This window comes from Ambystoma mexicanum, chromosome 3q (assembly GCF_040938575.1).
Source record: "Ambystoma mexicanum isolate Mex_15411 chromosome 3q, UKY_AmexF1_1, whole genome shotgun sequence".
Taxonomy (NCBI): Eukaryota; Metazoa; Chordata; class Amphibia; order Caudata; family Ambystomatidae; genus Ambystoma; species Ambystoma mexicanum.
The window spans coordinates 234,992,911-235,015,159 of NC_090926.1; positions in this window are offsets into that span (position 1 = coordinate 234,992,911).

Here is a 22,249-nt window from a genome sequence, read left to right on the forward strand (position 1 = left end):
TATTTCCCATCAGAGAAATGGCCCTCCGACGTGGAAAGGCAGAAGGGTCCTTTTGTCTAATGGGAACTAGCCCACTCACACTGAAGCAGCTATTTCCCATCAGAGAAATGGCCCTCCGACCTGGAGAGGCAGAAAGGTCCTTTTGTCTAATGGGAACTAGCCCACTCACACTGAAGCACCTATTTCCCATTGGAGAAACGGCCTTCCGACCTGTAGAGGCAGAAAGGTCCTTTCGTCTAATGGGAACTAGCCCACTCACACCGAAGCAGCTATTTCCCGTTAGAGAAACAGCCCTCCGACCTGGAGAGGCAGAGAGGTCCTTTCATCTAATGGGAACTAGCCCAACCACACTGAAGCACCTATTTCCCATTGGAGAACCGGCCTTCCGGCCTGTAGAGGCAGAAAGGTCCTTTCGTCTAATGGGAACTAGCCCACTCACACCGAAGCAGCTATTTCCCGTTAGAGAAACAGCCCTCCGACCTGGAGAGGGAGAAAGGTCCTTTTGTCTAATGAGAGCTAGCCCAACCACACTGAAGCAGCTATTTCCCATTAGAGAATCTGCCCTGCTATCTGGAGAGTCAGAAAGATCCCCTCGTCTAATGGTAACTAGCCCACTCACACTGAAGCAGCTATTTCCCATTAGAGAAACGGCCCTCTAACCTGCAGAGACAGAAAGATCCCCTCGTCTAATGGGAACTAGCCCACTCACACTGAAGCAGCTATTTCCCATTAGAGAAACGATCCTCCGATGTGGAGAGGCAGAGAGGTCCTTTCATCTAATGGGAACTAGCCCACTCACACTGAAGCAGCAATTTCCCATTAGAGAAACGGCCCTCTGACCTGGAGAGGCAGAAAGATCCTTTTGTCTCATGGGAACTAGCCCACCCACACTAAAGCAGCTATTTCCCTTTGGAGGAACGGCCCTCTGACCTGGAGAGGCAGAAAGGTCCTCTCGTCTCATAGGAACTAGACCACTCACACTGAAGCAGCTATTTCCCATTATAGAAACGTCACTCCGACAAGGAGAGGCAGACATGTCCCCTCGTCTAATGGGAACTAGCCCACCCACACTGAAGCACCTATTTCCCATTGGAGAAACGGCCTTCCGGCCTGTAGAGGCAGAAAGGTCCTTTTGTCTAATGAGAGCTAGCCCAACCACACTGAAGCAGCTATTTCCCATTAGAGAATCTGCCCTGCGATCTGGAGAGTCAGAAAGATCCCCTCATCTAATGGTAACTAGCCCACTCACACTGAAGCAGCTATTTCCCCTTAGAGAATCAGCCCCCGACCTGGAGAGGCAGAAAGGTCCCCCTGTCTAATGGGAACTAGCCCACTCACAGTGAAGCAAGTATTTCCCATTAGAGAAACGGCCCTCCGATCTGGAGAGGCAGAAAAGTCCTCTTGTCTAATGGGAACTAGCCCACTCACACTGAAGCAGCTATTCCCAAAAGAGAAATGGCCCTCTGACCATGAGAGGCGGAAACGTCCCCTCCTCTAATGGGAACTAGCCCACTCACACTGAAGCAGCTATTTTCCATTAGAGAAACGGCCCTTCGACCTGGAGAGGCAGAAAGGTCCCCTCGTCTAATGGGAGCTAGCCCACTCACACTGAAGCAGCTATTTCCCATTAGAGAAACGGCCCTCTAACCTGCAGAGGCAGCAAGGTCCTCTTGTCTAATGGGAACTAGCCCACTCACACTGAAGCAGCTATTTCCCATTAGAGAAACGGCCCTCTAACCTGCAGAGACAGAAAGGTCCTCTTGTCTAATGGGAACTAGCCCACTCACACTGAAGCAGCTATTTCCCTTTAGGGGAACGGCCCTCTGGCCTGGAGAGGCAGAAAGGTCGCCTTGTCTAATGGGAACTAGCCCACCCACACTGAAGCAGCTATTTCCCTTTAGGGGAACGTCCCTCCGACCTGGAGAGGTAGAAAGGTCCTCTCGTCTCATGGGAACTAGACCACTCACACTGAAGCTGCTATTTCCCATTACAGAAACGTCCCTCCGGCCTGGAGAGGCAGAAATGTCCCCTCGTCTAATGGGAACTAGCCCACTCACACTGAAGCAGCTATTTCCCATCAGAGAAATGGCCCTCCGACGTGGAAAGGCAGAAGGGTCCTTTTGTCTAATGGGAACTAGCCCACTCACACTGAAGCAGCTATTTCCCATCAGAGAAATGGCCCTCCGACCTGGAGAGGCAGAAAGGTCCTTTTGTCTAATGGGAACTAGCCCACTCACACTGAAGCACCTATTTCCCATTGGAGAAACGGCCTTCCGACCTGTAGAGGCAGAAAGGTCCTTTCGTCTAATGGGAACTACCCCACTCACACCGAAGCAGCTATTTCCCGTTAGAGAAACAGCCCTCCGACCTGGAGAGGCAGAGAGGTCCTTTCATCTAATGGGAACTAGCCCAACCACACTGAAGCACCTATTTCCCATTGGAGAACCGGCCTTCCGGCCTGTAGAGGCAGAAAGGTCCTTTCGTCTAATGGGAACTAGCCCACTCACACCGAAGCAGCTATTTCCCGTTAGAGAAACAGCCCTCCGACCTGGAGAGGGAGAAAGGTCCTTTTGTCTAATGAGAGCTGGCCCAACCACACTGAAGCAGCTATTTCCCATTAGAGAATCTGCCCTGCTATCTGGAGAGTCAGAAAGATCCCCTCGTCTAATGGTAACTAGCCCACTCACACTGAAGCAGCTATTTCCCATTAGAGAAACGGCCCTCTAACCTGCAGAGACAGAAAGATCCCCTCGTCTAATGGGAACTAGCCCACTCACACTGAAGCAGCTATTTCCCATTAGAGAAACGATCCTCCGATGTGGAGAGGCAGAGAGGTCCTTTCATCTAATGGGAACTAGCCCACTCACACTGAAGCAGCAATTTCCCATTAGAGAAACGGCCCTCTGACCTGGAGAGGCAGAAAGATCCTTTTGTCTCATGGGAACTAGCCCACCCACACTAAAGCAGCTATTTCCCTTTGGAGGAACGGCCCTCTGACCTGGAGAGGCAGAAAGGTCCTCTCGTCTCATAGGAACTAGACCACTCACACTGAAGCAGCTATTTCCCATTATAGAAACGTCACTCCGACAAGGAGAGGCAGACATGTCCCCTCGTCTAATGGGAACTAGCCCACCCACACTGAAGCAGCTATTTTCCATCAGAGAAATGGCCCTACGACCTGGAGAGGCAGAAAGGTCCTTTTGTCTAATGGGAACTAGCCCACTCACACTGAAGCACCTATTTCCCATTGGAGAAACGGCCTTCCGGCCTGTAGAGGCAGAAAGGTCCTTTTGTCTAATGAGAGCTAGCCCAACCACACTGAAGCAGCTGTTTCCCATTAGAGAATCTGCCCTGCGATCTGGAGAGTCAGAAAGATCCCCTCATCTAATGGTAACTAGCCCACTCACACTGAAGCAGCTATTTCCCCTTAGAGAATCAGCCCCCGACCTGGAGAGGCAGAAAGGTCCCCCTGTCTAATGGGAACTAGCCCACTCACAGTGAAGCAAGTATTTCCCATTAGAGAAACGGCCCTCCGATCTGGAGAGGCAGAAAAGTCCTCTTGTCTAATGGGAACTAGCCCACTCACACTGAAGCAGCTATTCCCAAAAGAGAAATGGCCCTCTGACCATGAGAGGCGGAAACGTCCCCTCCTCTAATGGGAACTAGCCCACTCACACTGAAGCAGCTATTTTCCATTAGAGAAACGGCCCTTCGACCTGGAGAGGCAGAAAGGTCCCCTCGTCTAATGGGAGCTAGCCCACTCACACTGAAGCAGCTATTTCCCATTAGAGAAACGGCCCTCTAACCTGCAGAGGCAGCAAGGTCCTCTTGTCTAATGGGAACTAGCCCACTCACACTGAAGCAGCTATTTCCCATTAGAGAAACGGCCCTCTAACCTGCAGAGACAGAAAGGTCCTCTTGTCTAATGGGAACTAGCCCACTCACACTGAAGCAGCTATTTCCCTTTAGGGGAACGGCCCTCTGGCCTGGAGAGGCAGAAAGTTCCCCTTGTCTAATGGGAACTAGCCCACCCACACTGAAGCAGCTATTTCCCTTTAGGGGAACGGCCCTCCGACCTGGAGAGGTAGAAAAGTCCTCTCGTCTCATGGGAACTAGACCACTCACACTGAAGCTGCTATTTCCCATTACAGAAACGTCCCTCCGGCCTGGAGAGGCAGAAATGTCCCCTCGTCTAATGGGAACTAGCCCACTCACACTGAAGCAGCTATTTCCCATCAGAGAAATGGCCCTCCGACGTGGAAAGGCAGAAGGGTCCTTTTGTCTAATGGGAACTAGCCCACTCACACTGAAGCAGCTATTTCCCATCAGAGAAATGGCCCTCCGACCTGGAGAGGCAGATAGGTCCTTTTGTCTAATGGGAACTAGCCCACTCACACTGAATCACCTATTTCCCATTGGAGAAACGGCCTTCCGACCTGTAGAGGCAGAAAGGTCCTTTCGAACTAGCCCACTCACACCGAAGCAGCTATTTCCCGTTAGAGAAACAGCCCTCCGACCTGGAGAGGCAGAGAGGTCCTTTCATCTAATGGGAACTAGCCCAACCACACTGAAGCAGCTATTTCCCATTAGAGAATCTGCCCTGCGATCTGGAGAGTCAGAAAGATCCCCTCGTCTAATGGTAACTAGCCCACTCACACTGAAGCAGCTATTTCCCATTAGAGAAACGGCCCCCGACCTGGAGAGGCAGAAAGGTCCTCTCGTCTAATGGGAACTAGCCCACTCACACTGAAGCAGCTATTCCCATTAGAGAAATGGCCCTCTGACCATGAGAGGCAGAAACGTCCCCTCCTCTAATGGGAACTAGCCCACTCACACTGAAGCAGCTATTTTCCATTAGAGAAACGGCCCTTCGACCTGGGGGGGCAGAAAGGTCCCCTCGTCTAATGGGAGCTAGCCCACTCACACTAAAGCAGCTATTTCCCATTAGAGAAACGGCCCTCTAACCTGCAGAGGCAGAAAGGTCCTCTTGTCTAATGGGAACTAGCCCACTCACACTGAAGCAGCTATTTCCCATTAGAGAAACGGCCCTCTAACCTGCAGAGACAGAAAGGTCCTCTCGTCTAATGGGAACTAGCCCACTCACACTGAAGCAGCTATTTCCCATTAGAGAAACTGCCCTCTGGCCTGGAGAGGCAGAAAGGTCCCCTTGTCTAATGGGAACTAGCCCACCCACACTGAAGCAGCTATTTCCCTTTAGAGGAACGGCCCTCCGACCTGGAAAGGCAGAAAGGTCCTCTCGTCTCATGGGAACTAGACCACTCACACTGAAGCAGCTATTTCCCATTATAGAAACGTCCCTCCGACCTGGAGAGGCAGAAATGTCCCCTTGTCTAATGGGAACTAGCCCACTCACACTGAAGCACCTATTTCCCATTGGAGAAACGGCCTTCCGACCTGTAGAGGCAGAAAGGTCCTTTCGTCTAATGGGAACTAGCCCACTCACACTGACGCAGCTGTTTCCCATTAGAGAACACCCCTCAGACCTGGAGAGGCAGAAAGGTCCCCTCGTCTAATGGGAACGTGCAGACTCACACTGAAGCAGCTGTTTCCGGTTAGAGAAATGGCCCTACGACCTGGAAAGATAGAAAGGTCCCCTTGTCTAATGGGAACAAGCCCACTCACACTGAAGCAGATATTTCCCATTAGAGAAACGAACCTCCGACATGGAAAGGCAGAGAGGTGCTTTCATCTAATGGGAACTAGCCCACCCACACTAAAGCTGCTATTTCCCTTTAGAGGAACGGCCCTCTGACCTGGAGAAGCAGAAAGGTCCTCTTGTCTCATGGGAACTAGACCACTCACACTGAAGCAGCTATTTCCCATTATAGAAACGTCACTCCGACCTGGAGAGACAGAAATGTCCCCTCGTCTAATGGGAACTAGCCGACTCACACTGAAGCAGCTATATCCCATTAGAGAAATGGCCCTCCGAACTGGAGAGGCAGAAAGGTCATCTCGTCTAATGGAAACTAGCCTACTCACACCAAAGCAGCTATTTCTCATTAGAGAAACGGCCCTCTGACCTGGAGAAGCAGAAAGGTCCCTTTGTATAATGGGAACTAGCCCACTCACACTGAAGCAGCTATTTCCCATTAGAGAAACGGCCCTCCGACCTGGAGAGACAGAAAGGTCCTTTTGTCTAATGGGAACTAGCCCACCCACACTGAAGCAGCTATTTCCCATGAGAGAATCTGCCCTCCGATCTGGAGAGGCAGAAAGATCCCCTTGTCTAATGGTAACTAGCCCACTCACACTGAAGCAGCTATTTCCCATTAGAGAAACGGGCCCGACCTGGAGAGGCAGAAAGTTCCCCCTGTCTAATGGGAACTAGCCCACTCACACTGAAGCAGCTATTTCCCATTAGAGAACCGGCATTCCAACCTGGAGAAGTAGAAAGGTCCTTTTCGTCTAATGGAAACTATTCCACTCACACTGAAGCAGCTATTTCCCATTAGAGAAACGGCCCTCCAAACTGGAGAGGCAGAAAGGTCCTCTCGTCTAATGGAAACTAGCCCACCCACACTGAAGCAGCTATTTCCCATTAGAGAATCTGCCCTCCGATCTGGAGAGTCAGAAAGATCTCCTTGTCTAATGGTAATTAGCCCACTCACACTGAAGCAGCTATTTCCCATTAGAGAAACGGCCCCCGACCTGGAGAGGCAGAAAGGTCCCCCTGTCTAATGGGAACTAGCCCACTCACAGTGAATCAACTATTTCCCATTAGAGAAACGGCCCTCCGATCTGGGGAGGCAGAAAGGTCCTCTCGTCTAATGGGAACTAGCCCACACACACTGAAGCAGCTATTCCCATTAGAGAAATGGCCCTCTGACCATGAGAGGCAGAAACGTCCTCTCGTCTCATGGGAACTAGACCACTCACACTGAAGCAGCTATTTCCCATTATAGAAACGTCCCTCCGACCTGGAGACTCAGAAATGTCCCCTCTTCTAATGGGAACTAGCCCACTCACACTGAAGCAGCTATTTCCCATCAGAGAAATGGCCCTCCGACCTGGAGAGGCAGAAAGGTCCTTTTGTCTAATGGGAACTAGCCCACTCACACTGAAGCACCTATTTCCCATTGGAGAAACGGCCCTCCGACCTGGAGAGGCAGAAAGGTCCTTTTGTCTAATGGGAACTAGCCCACTCACACTGAAGCACCTATTTCCCATTGGAGAAACGGCCCTCCGACCTGGAGAGGCAGAAGGGTCCTCTCGTCTCATGGGAACTAGACCACTCACAATGAAGAAGCTATTTCCCATTATAGAAACTGCCCTCTGGCCTGGAGAGGCAGAAAGGTCTTTTTGTCTAATGGGAACTAACCCACTGACACTGAAGCACCTATTTCCCATTGGAGAAACGGCCTTCTTACCTGTAGAGGCAGAAACGTCCTTTTGTCTAATGCGAACTAGCCCACTCACACTGAAGCAGCTGTTTCCGTTAGAGAACACCCCTCCGACCTGGAGAGGGAGAAAGGTCCCCTCGTCTAATGGGAACGTGCCCACTCACACTGAAGCAGCTGTTTCAGGTTAGAGAAACGGCCCTACGACCTGGAAAGATAGAAAGGTCCCCTCGTCTAATGGGAACTAGCCCACTCACACTGAAGCAGCTATTTCCCATTAGAGAAACGAACCTCCGACGTGGAGAAGCAGAGAGGTCCTTTCATCTAATGGGAACTAGCCCACTCACACTGAAGCAGCAATTTCCCATTAGAGAAACGGCCCTCTGACCTGGAGAGGCAGAACGATCCTTTTGTCTAATGGGAACTAGCCCACTCACACTGAAGCAGCTATTTCCCATTAGAGAAACGTCCCTCTGACCTGGAGAGGCAGAAAGGTCCTTTTGTCTAATGGGAACTAGCCCATCACACTGACGCAGCTATTTCCCATTAGAGAAACGGCCCTCTGACCTGAAGAGGCAGAAAGGGCCTCTCGTCTAATGGGAGCTAGCCCACTCACACTGAAGCAGCTATTTCCCATTAGAGAAACGGCCCTCTAACCTGCAGAGGCAGAGAGGTCCTCTTGTCTAATGGGAACTAGCCCACTCACACTGAAGCAGCTATTTCCCATTAGAGAAACGGCCCTCTAACCTGCAGAGACAGAAAGGTCCTCTCGTCTAATGGGCATTAGCCCACTTACACTGAAGCAGCTATTCCCATTACAGAAATGGCCCTCTGACCATGAGAGGCAGAAACGTCCCCTCCTCTAATGGGAACTAGCCCACTCACACTGAAGCAGCTATTTTCCATTAGAGAAACGGCCCTTCGACCTGGAGGGGCAGAAAGGTCCCCTCGTCTAATGGGAGCTAGCCCACTCACACTAAAGCAGCTATTTCCCATTAGAGAAACGGCCCTCTAACCTGCAGAGGCAGAAAGGTCCTCTTGTCTAATGGGAACTAGCCCACTCACACTGAAGCAGCTATTTCCCATTAGAGAAACGGCCCTCTAACCTGCAGAGACAGAAAGGTCCTCTCGTCTAATGGGAACTAGCCCACTCACACTGAAGCAGCTATTTCCTATTAGAGAAACTGCCCTCTGGCCTGGAGAGGCAGAAAGGTCCCCTTGTCTAATGGGAACTAGCCCACCCACACTGAAGCAGCTATTTCCCTTTAGAGGAACGGCCCTCCGACCTGCAAAGGCAGAAAGGTCCTCTCGTCTCATGGGAACTAGACCACTCACACTGAAGCAGCTATTTCCCATTATAGAAACGTCCCTCCGACCTGGAGAGGCAGAAATGTCCCCTTGTCTAATGGGAACTAGCCCACTCACACTGAAGCACCTATTTCCCATTGGAGAAACGGCCTTCTGACCTGTAGAGGCAGAAAGGTCCTTTCGTCTAATGGGAACTAGCCCACTCACACTGACGCAGCTGTTTCCCATTAGAGAACACCCCATAGACCTGGGGAGGCAGAAAGGTCCCCTCGTCTAATGGGAACGTGCAGACTCACACTGAAGCAGCTGTTTCCGGTTAGAGAAATGGCCCTACGACCTGGAAAGATAGAAAGGTCCCCTCGTCTAATGGGAACAAGCCCACTCACACTGAAGCAGATATTTCCCATTAGAGAAACGAACCTCCGACATGGAAAGGCAGAGAGGTCCTTTCATCTAATGGGAACTAACCCACTCACACTGAAACAGCAATTTCCCATTAGAGAAACGGCCCTCTGACCTGGAGAGGCAGAAAGATCCTTTTGTCTAATGGGAACTAGCCCACTCACACTGAAGCAGCTATTTCCCATTAGAGAAACTGCCCTCTGGCCTGGAGATTCAGAAAGGTCCCCTTGTCTAATGGGAACTAGCCCACCCACACTAAAGCAGCTATTTCCCTTTAGAGGAACGGCCCTCTGACCTGGAGAAGCAGAAAGGTCCTCTTGTCTCATGGGAACTAGACCACTCACACTGAAGCAGCTATTTCCCATTATAGAAACGTCACTCCGACCTGGAGAGACAGAAATGTCCCCTCGTCTAATGGGAACTAGCCGACTCACACTGAAGCAGCTATATCCCATTAGAGAAATGGCCCTCCGACTGGAGAGGCAGAAAGGTCATCTCGTCTAATGGAAACTAGCCTACTCACACCAAAGCAGCTATTTCTCATTAGAGAAACGGCCCTCTGACCTGGAGAAGCAGAAAGGTCCCTTTGTATAATGGGAACTAGCCCACTCACACTGAAGCAGCTATTTCCCATTAGAGAAACGGCCCTCTGACCTGGAGAGGCAGAAAGGTCCTTTTGTCTAATGGGAACTAGCCCACCCACACTGAAGCAGCTATTTCCCATGAGAGAATCTGCCCTCCGATCTGGAGAGTCAGAAAGATCCCCTTGTCTAATGGTAACTAGCCCACTCACACTGAAGCAGCTATTTCCCATTAGAGAAACGGGCCCGACCTGGAGAGGCAGAAAGTTCCCCCTGTCTAATGGGAACTAGCCCACTCACACTGAAGCAGCTATTTCCCATTAGAGAACCGGCACTCCAACCTGGAGAAGTAGAAAGGTCCTTTTCGTCTAATGGAAACTATTCCACTCACACTGAAGCAGCTATTTCCCATTAGAGAAACGGCCCTCCAAACTGGAGAGGCAGAAAGGTCCTCTCGTCTAATGGAAACTAGCCCACCCACACTGAAGCAGCTATTTCCCATTAGAGAATCTGCCCTCCGATCTGGAGAGTCAGAAAGATCTCCTTGTCTAATGGTAATTAGCCCACTCACACTGAAGCAGCTATTTCCCATTAGAGAAACGGCCCCCGACCTGGAGAGGCAGAAAGGTCCCCCTGTCTAATGGGAACTAGCCCACTCACAGTGAATCAACTATTTCCCATTAGAGAAACGGCCCTCCGATCTGGGGAGGCAGAAAGGTCCTCTCGTCTAATGGGAACTAGCCCACACACACTGAAGCAGCTATTCCCATTAGAGAAATGGCCCTCTGACCATGAGAGGCAGAAACGTCCTCTCGTCTCATGGGAACTAGACCACTCACACTGAAGCAGCTATTTCCCATTATAGAAACGTCCCTCCGACCTGGAGACTCAGAAATGTCCCCTCTTCTAATGGGAACTAGCCCACTCACACTGAACCAGCTATTTCCCATCAGAGAAATGGCCCTCCGACCTGGAGAGGCAGAAAGGTCCTTTTGTCTAATGGGAACTAGCCCACTCCCACTGAAGCACCTATTTCCCATTGGAGAAACGGCCCTCCGACCTGGAGAGGCAGAAAGGTCCTCTCGTCTCATGGGAACTAGACCACTCACAATGAAGCAGCTATTTCCCATTATAGAAACTGCCCTCTGGCCTGGAGAGGCAGAAAGGTCTTTTTGTCTAATGGGAACTAGCCCACTGACACTGAAGCACCTATTTCCCATTGGAGAAACGGCCTTCCTACCTGTAGAGGCAGAAAGGTCCTTTCGTCTAATGCGAACTAGCCCACTCACACTGAAGCAGCTGTTTCCGTTAGAGAACACCCCTCCGACCTGGAGAGGGAGAAAGGTCCCCTCGTCTAATGGGAACGTGCCCACTCACACTGAAGCAGCTGTTTCAGGTTAGAGAAACGGCCCTACGACCTGGAAAGATAGAAAGGTCCCCTCGTCTAATGGGAACTAGCCCACTCACACTGAAGCAGCAATTTCCCATTAGAGAAACGGCCCTCTGACCTGGAGAGGCAGAACAATCCTTTTGTCTAATGGGAACTAGCCCACTCACACTGAAGCAGCTATTTCCCATTAGAGAAACGTCCCTCTGACCTGGAGAGGCAGAAAGGTCCTTTTGTCTAATGGGAACTAGCGCACTCACATTGACGCAGCTATTTCCCATTAGAGAAACGGCCCTCTGACCTGAAGAGGCAGAAAGGGCCTCTCGTCTAATGGGCATTAGCCCACTTACACTGAAGCAGCTATTTCCCATTAGAGAAACTGCCCTCTGGCCTGGAGAAGCAGAAATGTCCCCTTGTCTAATGGGAACTAGCCCACCCACACTGAAGCAGCTATTTTCCTTTAGAGGAACGACCCTCTGACCTGGAGAGGCAGAAAGGTCCTCTCGTCTCATGGGAACTAGACCACTCACACTGAAGCAGCTATTTCCCATTATAGAAACGTCCCTCCGACCTGGAGACTCAGAAATGTCCCCTCTTCTAATGGGAACTAGCCCACTCACACTGAAGCAGCTATTTCCCATCAGAGAAATGGCCCTCCGACCAGGAGAGGCAGAAAGGTCCTTTTGTCTAATGGGAACTAGCCCACTCACACTGAAGCACCTATTTCCCATTGGAGAAACGGCCTTCCGACCTGTAGAGGTAGAAAGGTCCGTTCGTCTAATGGGAAAAAGACCACTCACACTGAAGCAGCTGTTTCCCGTTAGAGAACACCCCTCTGACCTGGAGAGGCAGAAAGGTCCCCTTGTGTAATGGGAACATGCCCACTCACACTGGAGCAGCTGTTTCCGGTTAGAGAAACGGCCCTACGACCTGGAAAGATAGAAAGGTCCCCTCGTCTAATGGGAACTAGCCCACTCACACTGAAGCAGCTATTTCCCATTAGAGAAACGAACCTCCGACGTGGAGAGGCAGAGAGGTCCTTTCATCTAATGGGAACTAGCCCACTCACACTGAAGCAGCAATTTCCCATTAGAGAAACGGCCCTCTGACCTAGAGAGGCAGAAAGATCATTTTGTCTAATGGGAACTAGCCCACTCACACTGAAGCAGCTATTTCCCATTAGAGAAACTGCCCTCTGGCCTGGAGAGGCAGAAAGGTCCCCCTGTCTAATGGAAACTAGCCCACCCACACTAAAGCAACTATTTCCCTTTGGAGGAACGGCCCTCTGACCTGGAGAGGCAGAAAGGTCCTCTTGTCTCATGGGAACTAGCCCACTCACACTGAAGCAGCTATTTCCCATTAGAGAAACGGCCCTCTAACCTGCAGAGGCAGAAAGGTCCTCTTGTCTAATGGGAACTAGCCCACTCACACTGAAGCAGCTATTTCCCATTAGAGAAACGGCCCTCTCGCCTGCAGAGACAGAAAGATCCTCTCGTCTAATGGGAACTAGCCCACTCACACTGAAGCAGCTATTTCCCATTAGACAAACTGCCCTCTGGCCTGGAGAGGCAGAAAGGTCCTCTCGTCTAATGGGAACTAGCCCACTCACACTGAAGCAGCTATTTCCCATTAGAGAAACTGCCCTCTAACCTGCAGAGACAGAAAGATCCTCTCGTCTAATGGGAACTAGCCCACTCACACTGAAGCAGCTATTTCCCATTAGAGAAACGGCCCTCTAACCTGCAGAGACAGAAAGATCCTCTCGTCTAATGGGAACTAGCCCACTCACAATGAAGCAGCTATTTCCCTTTAGAGGAACGGCCCTTCGACCTGGGGAGGCAGAAAGGTCCTCTTGTCTCATGGGAACTAGACCACTCACACTGAAGCAGCTATTTCCCATTATAGAAACGTCCCTCCGACCTGGAGTCGCAGAAATGTCCCCTCGTCTAATGGGAACTAGCCCACTCACACTGAAGCAGATATTTCCCATCAGAGAAATGGCCCTCCGACCTGGAGAGGCAGAAAGGTCCTTTTGTCTAATGGGAACTAGCCCACTCACACTGAAGCACCTATTTCCCATTGGAGAAACGGCTTTCCGACCTGTAAAGGCAGAAAGATCCTTTTGTCTAATGGGAACTAGCCCACTCACACTGAAGCAGCTATTTCCCATTAGAGAAACTGTCCTCTGGCCTGGAGAGGCAGAAAGGTCCCCTTGTCTAATGGGAACTAGCCCACCCACACTAAAGCAGCTATTTCCCTTTAGAGGAACGGCCCTCTGACCTGGAGAGGCAGAAAGGTCCTCTCGTCTCATAGGAACTAGACCACTCACACTGAAGCAGCTATTTCCCATTATAGAAACGTCACTCCGACAAGGAGAGGCAGAAATGTCCCCTCGTCTAATGGGAACTAGCCCACCCACACTGAAGCAGCTATTTTCCATCAGAGAAATGGCCCTATGACCTGGAGAGGCAGAAAGGTCCTTTTGTCTAATGGGAACTAGCCCACTCACACTGAAGCACCTATTTCCCACTGGAGAAACGGCCTTCCGGCCTGTAGAGGCAGAAAGGTACTTTCGTCTAATGGGAACTAGCCCACTCACACCGAAGAAGCTATTTCCCGTTAGAGAAACAGCCCTCCGACCTGGAGAGGCAGAAAGGTCCTTTTGTCTAATGGGAGCTAGCCCAACCACACTGAAGCAGCTATTTCCCATTAGAGAATCTGCCCTGCGATCTGGAGAGTCAGAAAGATCCCCTCGTCTAATGGTAACTAGCCCACTCACACTGAAGCAGCTATTTCCCCTTAGAGAATCAGCCCCCGACCTGGAGAGGCAGAAAGGTCCCCCTGTCTAATGGGAACTAGCCCACTCACAGTGAAGCAAGTATTTCCCATTAGAGAAACGGCCCTCCGATCTGGAGAGGCAGAAAAGTGCTCTCGTCTAATGGGAACTAGCCCACTCACACTGAAGCAGCTATTCCCAAAAGAGAAATGGCCCTCTGACCATGAGAGGCGGAAACGTCCCCTCCTCTAATGGGAACTAGCCCACTCACACTGAAGCAGCTATTTTCCATTAGAGAAACGGCCCTTCGACCTGGAGAGGCAGAAAGGTCCCCTCGTCTAATGGGAGCTAGCCTACTCACACTGAAGCAGCTATTTCCCATTAGAGAAACGGCCCTCTAAACTGCAGAGGCAGCAAGGTCCTCTTGTCTAATTGGAACTAGCCCACTCACACTGAAGCAGCTACTTCCCATTAGAGAAACGGCCCTCTAACCTGCAGAGACAGAAAGGTCCTCTTGTCTAATGGGAACTAGCCCACTCACACTGAAGCAGCTATTTCCCTTTAGGGGAACGGCCCTCTGGCCTGGAGAGGCAGAAAGGTCCCCTTGTCTAATGGGAACTAGCCCACCCACATGAAGCAGCTATTTCCCTTTAGGGGAACGGCCCTCCGACCTGGAGAGGCAGAAAGGTCCTCTCGTCTCATGGGAACTAGACCACTCACACTGAATCTGCTATTTCCCATTACAGAAACGTCCCTCCGGCCTGGAGAGGCAGAAATGTCCCCTCGTCTAATGGGAACTAGCCCACTCACACTGAAGCAGCTATTTCCCATCAGAGAAATGTCCCTCCGACGTGGAAAGGCAGAAGGGTCCTTTTGTCTAATGGGAACTAGCCCACTCACACTGAAGCAGCTATTTCCCATCAGAGAAATGGCCCTCCGACCTGGAGAGGCAGAAAGGTCCTTTTGTCTAATGGGAACTAGCCCACTCACACTGAAGCACCTATTTCCCATTGGAGAAACGGCCTTCCGACCTGTAGAGGCAGAAAGGTCCTTTCGTCTAATGGGAACTAGCCCAACAACACTGAAGCAGCTATTTCCCATTAGAGAATCTGCCCTGCAATCTGGAGAGTCAGAAAGATCCCCTCGTCTAATGGTAACTAGCCCACTCACACTGAAGCAGCTATTTCCCATTAGAGAAACGGCCCCCGACCTGGAGAGGCAGAAAGGTCCTCTCGTCTAATGGGAACTAGCCCACTCACACTGAAGCAGCTATTTCCCGTCAGAGAAATGGCCCTCCGACCTGGAGAGGCAGAAAGGTCCTTTTGTCTAATGGGAACTAGCCCACTCACACTGAAGCACCTATTTCCCGTTAGAGAAACAGCCCTCCGACCTGGAGAGGCAGAGAGGTCCTTTCATCTAATGGGAACTAGCCCAACCACACTGAAGCAGCTATTTCCCATTAGAGAATCTGCCCTGCGATCTGGAGAGTCAGAAAGATCCCCTCGTCTAATGGTAACTAGCCCACTCACACTGAAGCAGCTATTTCCCATTAGAGAAACAGCCCCCGACCTGGAGAGGCAGAAAGGTCCTCTCGTCTAATGGGAACTAGCCCACTCACACTGAAGCAGCTATCCCCATTAGAGAAATGGCCCTCTGACCATGAGAGGCAGAAACGTCCCCTCCTCCAATGGGAACTAGCCCACTCACACTGAAGCAGCTATTTTCCATTAGAGAAACGGCCCTTCGACCTGGAGAGGCAGAAAGGTCCCCTCGTCTAATGGGAGCTAGCCCACTCACACTAAAGCAGCTATTTCCCATTAGAGAAACGGCCCTCTAACCTGCAGAGGCAGAAAGGTCCTCTTGTCTAATGGGAACTAGCCCACTCACACTGAAGCAGCTATTTCCCATTATAGAAACGTCCCTCCGACCTGGAGCTGCAGAAATGTCCCCTCGTCTAATGGGAACTAGCCCACTCACACTGAATCAGATATTTCCCATCAGAGAAATGGCCCTCCGACCTGGAGAGGCAGAAAGGTCCTTTTGTCTAATGGGAACTAGCCCACTCACACTGAAGCACCTATTTCCCATTGGAGAACCGGCCTTCCGGCCTGTAGAGGCAGAAAGGTCCTTTCGTCTAATGGGAACTAGCCCACTCACACCGAAGCAGCTATTTCCCGTTAGAGAAACAGCCCTCCGACCTGGAGAGGCAGAAAGGTCCTTTTGTCTAATGGGAGCTAGCCCAACCACACTGAAGCAGCTATTTCCCATTAGAGAATCTGCCCTGCGATCTGGAGAGTCAGAAAGATCCCCTCGTCTAATGGTAACTAGCCCACTCACACTGAAGCAGCTATTTCCCATTAGAGAAACGGCCCTCTAACCTGCAGAGACAGAAAGATCCCCTCGTCTAATGGGAACTAGCCCACTCACACTGAAGCAGCTATTTCCCATTAGAGAAACGATCCTCCGATGTGGAGAGGCAGAGAGGTCCTTTAATCTAATAGGAACTAGCCCACTCACACTGAAGCAGCAATTTCCCATTAGAGAAACGGCCCTCTGACCTGGAGAGGCAGAAAGATCCTTTTGTCTAATGGGAACTAGCCCACTCACACTGAAGCAGCTATTTCCCATTAGAGAAACTGTCCTCTGGCCTGGAGAGGCAGAAAGGTCCCCTTGTCTAATGGGAACTAGCCCACCCACACTAAAGCAGCTATTTCCCTTTAGAGGAACGGCCCTCTGACCTGGAGAGGCAGAAAGGTCCTCTCGTCTCATAGGAACTAGACCACTCACACTGAAGCAGCTATTTCCCATTAAAGAAACGTCACTCCGACAAGGAGAGGCAGACATGTCCCCTCGTCTAATGGGAACTAGCCCACCCACACTGAAGCAGCTATTTTCCATCAGAGAAATGGCCCTACGACCTGGAGAGGCAGAAAGGTCCTTTTGTCTAATGGGAACTAGCCCACTCACACTGAAGCACCTATTTCCCATTGGAGAAACGGCCTTCCGGCCTGTAGAGGCAGAAAGGTCCTTTCGTCTAATGGGAACTAGCCCACTCACACCGAAGCAGCTATTTCCCGTTAGAGAAACAGCCCTCCGACCTGGAGAGGCAGAAAGGTTCTTTTGTCTAATGGGAGCTAGCCCACTCACACTGAAGCAGCTATTCCCATTAGAGAAATGGCCCTCTGACCATGAGAGGCAGAAACGTCCCCTCCTCCAATGGGAACTATCCCACTCACACTGAAGCAGCTATTTCCCATTAGAGAAACGGCCCTCTAACCTGCAGAGACAGAAAGGTCCTCTTGTCTAATGGGAACTAGCCCACCCACACTGAAGCAGCTATTTCCCTTTAGGGGAACGGCCCTCTGGCCTGGAGAGGCAGAAAGGTCCCCTTGTCTAATGGGAACTAGCCCACCCACACTGAAGCAGCTATTTCCCTTTAGGGGAACGGCCCTCCGACCTGGAGAGGCAGAAAGGTCCTCTCGTCTCATGGGAACTAGACCACTCACACTGAAGCTGCTATTTCCCATTACAGAAACGTCCCTCCGGCCTGGAGAGGCAGAAATGTCCCCTCGTCTAATGGGAACTAGCCCACTCACACTGAAGCAGCTATTTCCCATCAGAGAAATGTCCCTCCGACGTGGAAAGGCAGAAGGGTCCTTTTGTCTAATGGGAACTAGCCCACTCACACTGAAGCAGCTATTTCCCATCAGAGAAATGGCCCTCCGACCTGGAGAGGCAGAAAGGTCCTTTTGTCTAATGGGAACTAGCCCACTCACACTGAAGCACCTATTTCCCATTGGAGAAACGGCCTTCCGACCTGTAGAGGCAGAAAGGTCCTTTCGTCTAATGGGAACTAGCCCAACAACACTGAAGCAGCTATTTCCCATTAGAGAATCTGCCCTGCAATCTGGAGAGTCAGAAAGATCCCCTCGTCTAATGGTAACTAGCCCACTCACACTGAAGCAGCTATTTCCCATTAGAGAAACGGCCCCCGACCTGGAGAGGCAGAAAGGTCCTCTTGTCTAATGGGAACTAGCCCACTCACACTGAAGCAGCTATTTCCCATCAGAGAAATGGCCCTCCGACCTGGAGAGGCAGAAAGGTCCTTTTGTCTAATGGGAACTAGCCCACTCACACTGAAGCACCTATTTCCCGTTAGAGAAACAGCCCTCCGACCTGGAGAGGCAGAGAGGTCCTTTCATCTAATGGGAACTAGCCCAACCACACTGAAGCAGCTATTTCCCATTAGAGAATCTGCCCTGCGATCTGGAGAGTCAGAAAGATCCCCTCGTCTAATGGTAACTAGCCCACTCACACTGAAGCAGCTATTTCCCATTAGAGAAACGGCCCCCGACCTGGAGAGGCAGAAAGGTCCTCTCGTCTAATGGGAACTAGCCCACTCACACTGAAGCAGCTATTCCCATTAGAGAAATGGCCCTCTGACCATGAGAGGCAGAAACGTCCCCTCCTCCAATGGGAACTAGCCCACTCACACTGAAGCAGCTATTTTCCATTAGAGAAGCGGCCCTTCGACCTGGAGAGGCAGAAAGGTCCCCTCGTCTAATGGGAGCTAGCCCACTCACACTAAAGCAGCTATTTCCCATTAGAGAAACGGCCCTCTAACCTGCAGAGGCAGAAAGGTCCTCTTGTCTAATGGGAACTAGCCCACTCACAATGAAGCAGCTATTTCCCATTATAGAAACGTCCCTCCGACCTGGAGATGCAGAAATGTCCCCTCGTCTAATGGGAACTAGCCCACTCACACTGAATCAGATATTTCCCATCAGAGAAATGGCCCTCCGACCTGGAGAGGCAGAAAGGTCCTTTTGTCTAATGGGAACTAGCCCACTCACACTGAAGCACCTATTTCCCATTGGAGAACCGGCCTTCCGGCCTGTAGAGGCAGAAAGGTCCTTTCGTCTAATGGGAACTAGCCCACTCACACCGAAGCAGCTATTTCCCGTTAGAGAAACAGCCCTCCGACCTGGAGAGGCAGAAAGGTCCTTTTGTCTAATGGGAGCTAGCCCAACCACACTGAAGCAGCTATTTCCCATTAGAGAATCTGCCCTGCGATCTGGAGAGTCAGAAAGATCCCCTCGTCTAATGGTAACTAGCCCACTCACACTGAAGCAGCTATTTCCCATTAGAGAAACGATCCTCCGATGTGGAGAGGCAGAGAGGTCCTTTAATCTAATGGGAACTAGCCCACTCACACTGAAGCAGCAATTTCCCTTTAGAGAAACGGCCCTCTGACCTGGAGAGGCAGAAAGATCCTTTTGTCTAATGGGAACTAGCCCACTCACACTGAAGCAGCTATTTCCCATTAGAGAAACTGTCCTCTGGCCTGGAGAGGCAGAAAGGTCCCCTTGTCTAATGTGAACTAGCCCACCCACACTAAAGCAGCTATTTCCCTTTAGAGGAACGGCCCTCTGACCTGGAGAGGCAGAAAGGTCCTCTCGTCTCATAGGAACTAGACCACTCACACTGAAGCAGCTATTTCCCATTATAGAAACGTCACTCCGACAAGGAGAGGCAGACATGTCCCCTCGTCTAATGGGAACTAGCCCACCCACACTGAAGCAGCTATTTTCCATCAGAGAAATGGCCCTACGACCTGGAGAGGCAGAAAGGTCCTTTTGTCTAATGGGAACTAGCCCACTCACACTGAAGCACCTATTTCCCATTGGAGAAACGGCCTTCCGGCCTGTAGAGGCAGAAAGGTCCTTTCGTCTAATGGTAACTAGCCCACTCACACTGAAGCAGCTATTTCCCCTTAGAGAATCAGCCCCTGACCTGGAGAGGCAGAAAGGTCCCCGTGTCTAATGGGAACTAGCCCACTCACAGTGAAGCAAGTATTTCCCATTAGAGAAACGGCCCTCCAATCTGGAGAGGCAGAAAAGTGCTCTCGTCTAATGGGAACTAGCCCACTCCCACTGAAGCAGCTATTCCCAAAAGAGAAATGGCCCTCTGACCATGAGAGGCGGAAACGTCCCCTCCTCTAATGGGAACTAGCCCACTCACACTGAAGCAGCTATTTTCCATTAGAGAAACGGCCCTTCGACCTGGAGAGGCAGAAAGGTCCCCTCGTCTAATGGGAGCTAGCCCACTCACACTGAAGCAGCTATTTCCCATTAGAGAAACGGCCCTCTAACCTGCAGAGGCAGCAAGGTCCTCTTGTCTAATGGGAACTAGCCCACTCACACTGAAGCAGCTATTTCCCATTAGAGAAACGGCCCTCTAACCTGCAGAGACAGAAAGGTCCTCTTGTCTAATGGGAACTAGCCCACTCACACTGAAGCAGCTATTTCCCTTTAGGGGAACGGCCCTCTGGCCTGGAGAGGCAGAAAGGTCCCCTTGTCTAATGGGAACTAGCCCACCCACACTGAAGCAGCTATTTCCCTTTAGGGGAACGGCCCTCCGACCTGGAGAGGCAGAAAGGTCCTCTTGTCTCATGGGAACTAGACCACTCACACTGAAGCTGCTATTTCCCATTACAGAAACGTCCCTCCGGCCTGGAGAGGCAGAAATGTCCCCTCGTCTAATGGGAACTAGCCCACTCACACTGAAGCAGCTATTTCCCATCAGAGAAATGGCCCTCCGACGTGGAAAGGCAGAAGGGTCCTTTTGTCTAATGGGAACTAGCCCACTCACACTGAAGCAGCTATTTCCCATCAGAGAAATGGCCCTACGACCTGGAGAGGCAGAAAGGTCCTTTTGTCTAATGGGAACTAGCCCACTCACACTGAAGCACCTATTTCCCAGTGGAGAAACGGCCTTCCGACCTGTAGAGGCAGAAAGGTCCTTTCGTCTAATGAGAACTAGCCCACTCACACCGAAGCAGCTATTTCCCGTTAGAGAAACAGCCCTCCGACCTGGAGAGGCAGAGAGGTCCTTTCATCTAATGGGAACTAGCCCAACCACACTGAAGCAGCTATTTCCCATTAGAGAATCTGCCCTGCGATCTGGAGAGTCAGAAAGATCCCCTCGTCTAATGGTAACTAGCCCACTCACACTGAAGCAGCTATTTCCCATTAGAGAAACGGCCCCCGACCTGGAGAGGCAGAAAGGTCCTCTCGTCTAATGGGAACTAGCCCACTCACACTGAAGCAGCTATTCCCATTAGAGAAATGGCCCTCTGACCATGAGAGGCAGAAACGTCCCCTCCTCTAATGGGAACTAGCCCACTCACACTGAAGCTGCTATTTTCCATTAGTGAAACGGCCCTTCGACCTGGAGAGGCAGAAAGGTCCCCTCGTCTAATGGGAGCTAGCCCATTCACACTAAAGCAGCTATTTCCCATTAGAGAAACGGCCCTCTAACCTGCAGTGGCAGAAAGGTCCTCTTGTCTAATGGGAACTAGCCCACTCACACTGAAGCAGCTATTTCCCATTATAGAAACGTCCCTCCGACCTGGAGACGCAGAAATGTCCCCTCGTCTAATGGGAACTAGCCCACTCACACTGAAGCAGATATTTCCCATCAGAGAAATGGCCTTCCGACCTGGAGAGGCAGAAAGGTCCCCTCGTCTAATGGGAGCTAGCCCACTCACACTGAAACAACAATTTCCCATTAGAGAAATGCCCTCTGACCTGGAGAGGCAGAAAGATCCTTTTGTCTAATGGGAACTAGCCCACTCACACTGAAGCAGCTATTTCCCATTAGAGAAACTGCCCTCTGGCCTGGAGATTCAGAAAGGTCCCCTTGTCTAATGGGAAGTAGCCCACCCACACTAAAGCAGCTATTTCCCTTTAGAGGAACGGCCCTCTGACCTGGAGAAGCAGAAAGGTCCTCTTGTCTCATGGGAACTAGACCACTCACACTGAAGCAGCTATTTCCCATTATAGAAACGTCACTCCGACCTGGAGAGACAGAAATGTCCCCTCGTCTAATGGGAACTAGCCGACTCACACTGAAGCAGCTATATCCCATTAGAGAAATGGCCCTCCGAACTGGAGAGGCAGAAAGGTCATCTTGTCTAATAGAAACTAGCCTACTCACAACAAAGCAGCTATTTCTCATTAGAGAAACGGCCCTCTGACCTGGAGAAGCAGAAAGGTCCCTTTGTATAATGGGAACTAGCCCACTCACACTGAAGCAGCTATTTCCCATTAGAGAAACGGCCCTCCGACCTGGAGAGGCAGAAAGGTCCTTTTGTCTAATGGGAACTAGCCCACCCACACTGAAGCAGCTATTTCCCATGAGAGAATCTGCCCTCCGATCTGGAGTGTCAGAAAGATCCCCTTGTCTAATGGTAACTAGCCCACTCACACTGAAGCAGCTATTTCCCATTAGAGAAACGGGCCCGACCTGGAGAGGCAGAAAGTTCCCCCTGTCTAATGGGAACTAGCCCACTCACACTGAAGCAACTATTTCCCATTAGAGAACCGGCACTCCAACCTGGAGAAGTAGAAAGGTCCTTTTCGTCTAATGGAAA